The sequence below is a fragment of the Triticum urartu genome, chromosome 3A (assembly GCF_056163025.1).
Source record: "Triticum urartu cultivar PI428250 chromosome 3A, HENAU_Tu73, whole genome shotgun sequence".
Lineage (NCBI taxonomy): Eukaryota > Viridiplantae > Streptophyta > Magnoliopsida > Poales > Poaceae > Triticum > Triticum urartu.
The window spans coordinates 498,706,126-498,712,125 of NC_141875.1; positions in this window are offsets into that span (position 1 = coordinate 498,706,126).

The window sequence follows — 6,000 nt, forward strand, 5'->3', positions numbered from 1 at the left end:
CTCCCCCATCCAACCAACACTTCAAGCAGTTCTCCCGTGAGGTGAACGCGGCCCTCCCGGAGCCTTCAGACGCCAAGCCCATCAAGTGGTCACAGTACCCAATCGGCTTCGACTACAACAACCACCCCAAGTCTACAAAGTACGCGGGAACCATCCCTCTACTGTGCACACCTACCATCAACAACGTGGCAGTCACCAAGACACTCATCGACGGTGGCGCCGGCCTCAATGTGATCTCCGTGGAGACCTTTGAGCAGTTCCAAGTGCCTTACGAGCGCTTTATGCCCACGAGGCCCTTCTCGTGCATGATTGGCGGCTCCATAGTGCCCCTGGGGCAGGTGCGTGATAACCCACAAGTATAGGGGATCGCAACAGTTTTTGAGGGTAGAGTATTCAACCCAAATTTATTGATTCAACACAAGGGGAGCCAAAGAATATTCTCAAGTATTAGCAGCTGAGTTGTCAATTCAACCACACCTGGATAAATTAATATCTGCAGCAAAGTATTTAGTAGCAAAGTAATATGATAGTAGTGGTAACGGTAGCAAAAGGTAACGATAGCAAAAGTAATGTTTTTGGTATTTTGTAGTGATGATAGCAATAGCAATGGAAAAGTAAACAAGCGAAGAACAATATATGGAAAACTCATAGGCAATGGATCGGTGATAGAGAATTATGCCGGATGCGTTTCATCATGTAACAGTCATAACCTAGAGTGACACGGAACTAGCTCCAATTCATCAATGTAATGTAGGCATGTATTTCGAATATAGTCATACATGCTTATGGAAAAGAACTTGCATGACATCTTTTGTCCTACCCTCCCGTGGCAGCGGGGTCCTAGCGGAAACTAAGGGATATTAAGGCCTCCTTTTAATAGAGTACCGGACCAAAGCATTAACACATAGTGAATACATGAACTCCTCAAACTACGGTCATCATCGGGAGTGGTCCCGATTATTGTCACTTCGGGGTTGCCGGATCATAACACATAGTAGGTGACTATAGACTTGCAAGATAGGATCAAGAACTCACATATATTCATGAAAACATAATAGGTTCAGATCTGAAATCATGGCACTCGGGCCCTAGTGACAAGCATTAAGCATAGCAAAGTCATAGCAACATCAATCTCAGAACATAGTAGATACTAGGGATCAAACCCTAACAAAACTAACTCGATTACATGATAAATCTCATCCAACCCATCACCGTCCAGCAAGCCTACGATGGAATTACTCACACAGGGCGGTGAGCATCATGAAATTGGTGATGGAGGATGGTTGATGATGACGACGGCGATGGATTCCCCTCTCTGGAGCCCCAAACGGACTCCAGATCAGCCCTCCCGAGAGGTTTTAGGGCTTGGCGGCGGCTCCATATCATAAAACGCGATGAATCTTTCTCCTTGATTTTTTCTTTCCGAACACGAATATATAGAGTTGGAGTTGAGGTCGGAGGAGCTCCAGGGGGCCCACGAGGTAGGGGGGCACGCCCCCACCCTTGTGGCTAGGGTGTGGGCCCCATGGCCTTGATCTTTTGCCAGTATTTTTTATTATTTCCAAAAATACGCTCCGTGGAGTTTCAGGTCATTCCGAGAACTTTTGTTTCTGCACATAAATAACACCATGGCAATTCTGCTGAAAACAGCGTTAGTCCGGGTTAGTTCCATTCAAATCATGCAAGTTAGAGTCCAAAACAAGGGCAAAAGTGTTTTGAAAAGTAGATACGACGAAGACGTATCAACTCCCCCAAGCTTAAACCTTTGCTTGTCCTCAAGCAATTCAGTTGATAAACTGAAAGTGATAAAGAAAAACTTTTACAAACTCTATTTGCTCTTGTTTTTGTAAATATGTAAAGCCAGCATTCAAGTTTTCAGCAAAGATTATAGACTAACCATATTCATAGTAACGCATAGGTCTCATGTTTGCTCATATTAATGGCATAATCAACTGCGAGCAATAATAATAAATCTCGGATGACAACACTTTCTCAAAACAATCATAATATGATATAACAAGATGGTATCTCGCTAGCCCTTTCTGAGACCGCAAAACATAAATGTAGAGCACCTTTAAAGATCAAGGACTGACTAGAAATTATAATTCATGGTAAAAGAGATCCAGTCAAGTCATACTCAATGTAAACTAACAGTAATGAATGCAAATTACAGCGGTGCTCTCCAACTGGTGCTTTTTAAAAAGAGGATGATGACTCAACATAAAAGTAAATAGATAGGCCCTTCGCAGAGGGAAGCAGGGATTTGTAGAGGTGTCAGAGCTCGGTTTTGAAATAGAGATGAATAATATTTTGAGCTGTATACTTTCATTGTCAACATAACAACCAAGAGATGGCGATATCTTCCATGCTACACACATTATAGGCGGTTCCCAAACAGAATGGTAAAGTTTATACCCCCCCTCCACCAACAAGCATCAATCCATGGCTTGCTTGAAACAACGAGTGCCTCCAACTAACAAGTGAAGGAAATATGCCCTAGAGGCAATAATAAAGTTATTGTTTATTTCCTTATATCATGATAAATGTTTATTATTCATGCTAGAATTGTCTTAACAAGAAACATAATACATATGTGAATACATAGACAAACATATTGTCACTAGTATGCCTCTACTTGACTAGCTCGTTGATCAAAGATGGTTATGTTTCCTAACCATAGACATGAGTTGTCATTTGATTAACGGGGTCACATCATTAGGAGAATGATGTGATTGACATGACCCATTCCGTTAGCTTAGCACACGATCGTTTAGTATTCTGCTATTGCTTTCTTCATGACTTATACATGTTCCTATGACTATGAGATTATGCAACTCCCGTTTACCGGAGGAACACTTTGTGTGCTACCAAACATCACAAAGTAACTGGGTGATTATTAAGGTGCTCTACAGGTGTCTCCAAAGGTACTTGTTGGGTTAGCATATTCCGAGATTAGGATTTGTCACTCCGATTGTCGGAGAGGTATCTCTGGGCCCTCTCGGTAATGCACATCACTTAAGCCTTGCAAGCATTGCAACTAATGAGTTAGTTGTGAGATGATGTATTACAAAACGAGTAAAAGAGACTTGCCGGTAACAAGATTGAACTAGGTATTGAGATACCGACGATCGAATCTCGGGCATGTAACATACCGATGACAAAGGGAACAACATATGCTGTTATGCGGTATGACCGATAAAAGATCTTCGTAGAATATGTGGGAGACAATATGAGCATCCAGGTTCCGCTATTGGTTATTGACCGGAGACGTGTCTCGGTCATGTCTACATAGTTCTCGAACCCGTAGGGTCCGCACGCTTAACGTTTCGATGACAGTTATATTATGAGTTTATATGTTTTGATGTACCGAAGGTTGATCGGAGTCCCGGATGTGATCACGGACATGATGAGGAGTCTCAAAATGGTTGAGACATGAAGATTGATATATTGGAAGCCTATGTTTGGATATCAGAAGTGTTCCGTGTGAAATCGGGATTTTACCGGAGTACCGGGAGGTTACCGGAACCCCCCGGGGACTTAATGGGCCTTAGTGGGCCTAGGTGGAAGAGAGGAGAGGCGGCTAGGGCTGGGTCGCGCCCCCTCCCCCAGTCCGAATAGGACAAGGAGAGGGGGGCGGCGCCCCCCTTCCTTCTTCTCCTCCACTCTTTCCCCCTCCCAAGTCCTAATCCAACTAGGAAAGGGGGGGGGAGTCCTACTCCCGGTGGGAGTAGGACTCCTCCTGGCGCGCCTCCTCCCTGGCTGGCCGCACCCCCCTTGCTCCTTTATATACGGGGGCAGGGGGCACCCCATAGACACAACAATTGATCGTTTGATCTTTTAGCCGTGTGCGGTGCCCCCTCCACCATAGTCCACCTCGATATTACTATAGCGGTGCTTAGGCGAAGCCCTGTGTCGGTAGAACATCAACATCGTCACCACGCCGTCGTGCTGACGAAACTCTCCCTCAACACTCGGCTGGATCGGAGTTCGAGGGACGTCATCGGGCTAAACGTGTGCTGAACTCGGAGGTGCCGTACATTCGGTACTTGATCGGTCGGATCGTGAAGACGTACGACTACATCAACCGCGTTGTGCTAAAGCTTCCACTTTCGGTCTACGAGGGTACGTGGACAACACTCTCCCCTCTCGTTGCTATGCATCACCATGATCTTGCATGTGTGTTGGAATTTTTGTGAAATTACTACGTTACCCAACAGTGGCATCCGAGCCAGGTTTTATGCGTAGATGTCATATGCACGAGCAGAACATAAGTGAGTTGTGGGCGATATAAGTCATACTGCTTACCAGCATGTCATACTTTGGTTCGGCGGTATTGTTGGATGAAGCAGCCCGGACCGACATTACGCGTACGCTTACGCGAGACGGATTCTACCGACGTGCTTTGCACACAAGTGGCTGGCGGGTGTCAGTTTCTCCAACTTTAGTTGAACCGAGTGTGGCTATGTCCGGTCCTTGCGAAGGTTAAAACAGCACCAACTTGACAAACTATCGTTGTGGTTTTGATGCGTAGGTAAGAACGGTTCTTGCTAAGCCCGTAGCAGCCACGTAAAACTTGCAACAACAAAGTAGAGGACGTCTAACTTGTTTTTGTAGGTCATGTTGTGATGTGATATGGTCAAGACATGATGCTAAATTTTGTTGTATGATATGATCATGTTTTGTTACCGAGTTATCGGCAATTGGAAGGAGCCATATGGTTGTCGCTTTATTGTATGCAATGCAATCGCCCTGTAATGCTTTACTTTATCACTAAACGGTAGCGATAGTCGTGGAAGCATAAGATTGGCGAGACGACAACGATGCTACGATGGATATCAAGGTGTCGTGCCGGTGACGATGGTGATCATGATGGTGCTTCGGAGATGGAGATCACAAGCACAAGATGATGATGGCCATATCATATCACTTATATTGATTGCATGTGATGTTTATTTTTTATGCATCTTATCTTGCTTTGATTGACGGTAGCATTATAAGATGATCTCTCACTAAATTTCAAGATAAAAAGTGTTCTCCCTGAGTATGCACCGTTGCCAAAGTTCGTCGTGCCTAGACACCACGTGATGATCGGGTGTGATAAGATCTACGTCCATCTACAACGGGTGCAAGCCAGTTTTGCACATGCAGAATACTCAGGTTAAACTTGACGAGCCTAGCATATGCAGATATGGCCTCGGAACACTGAGACCGAAAGGTCGAGCGTGAATCATATAGTAGATATGATCAACATAGTGATGTTCACCATTGAAAACTACTCCATTTCACATGATGATCGGTTATGGTTTAGTTGATTTGGATCACGTGATCACTTAGAAGATTAGAGGGATGTCTTTCTAAGTGGGAGTTCTTAAGTAATATGATTAATTGAACTTAAATTTATCATGAACTTAGTACCTGATAGTATCTTGCTTGTCTATGTTTGATTGTAGATAGATGGCCCATGCTGTTGTTCTGTTGAATTTTAATGCGTTCCTTGAGAAAGCAATGTTGAAAGATGATGGTAGCAATTACACGGACTGGGTCCGTTACTTGAGGATTATCCTCATTGCTGCACAGAAGAGTTACGTCCTAGAAGCACCGCTGGGTGTACCACCTGCGCCAGCAACTGCAGACATTGTGAATGCCTGGCAGTCACGTGTTGATGACTACTCGATAGTTTAGTGTGCCATGCTTTACGGCTTAGAACCGGGACTTCAACGACGTTTTGAACATCATGGAGCATATGAGATGTTCCAGGAGTTGAAGTTAATATTTCAAAAGAATGCCCGGATTGAGAGATATGAAGTCTCCAATAAGTTCTATAGCTGCAAGATGGAGGAGAATAGTTCTGTCGGTGAGCATATACTCAAGATGTTTGGGTACTGCAATCACTTGATTCAACTGGGAGTTAATCTTCCGGATGATAGCGTCATTGACAGAATTCTCCAATCACTTCCACCAAGCTACAAGAGCTTCGTGATGAACTATAATATGCAAGGG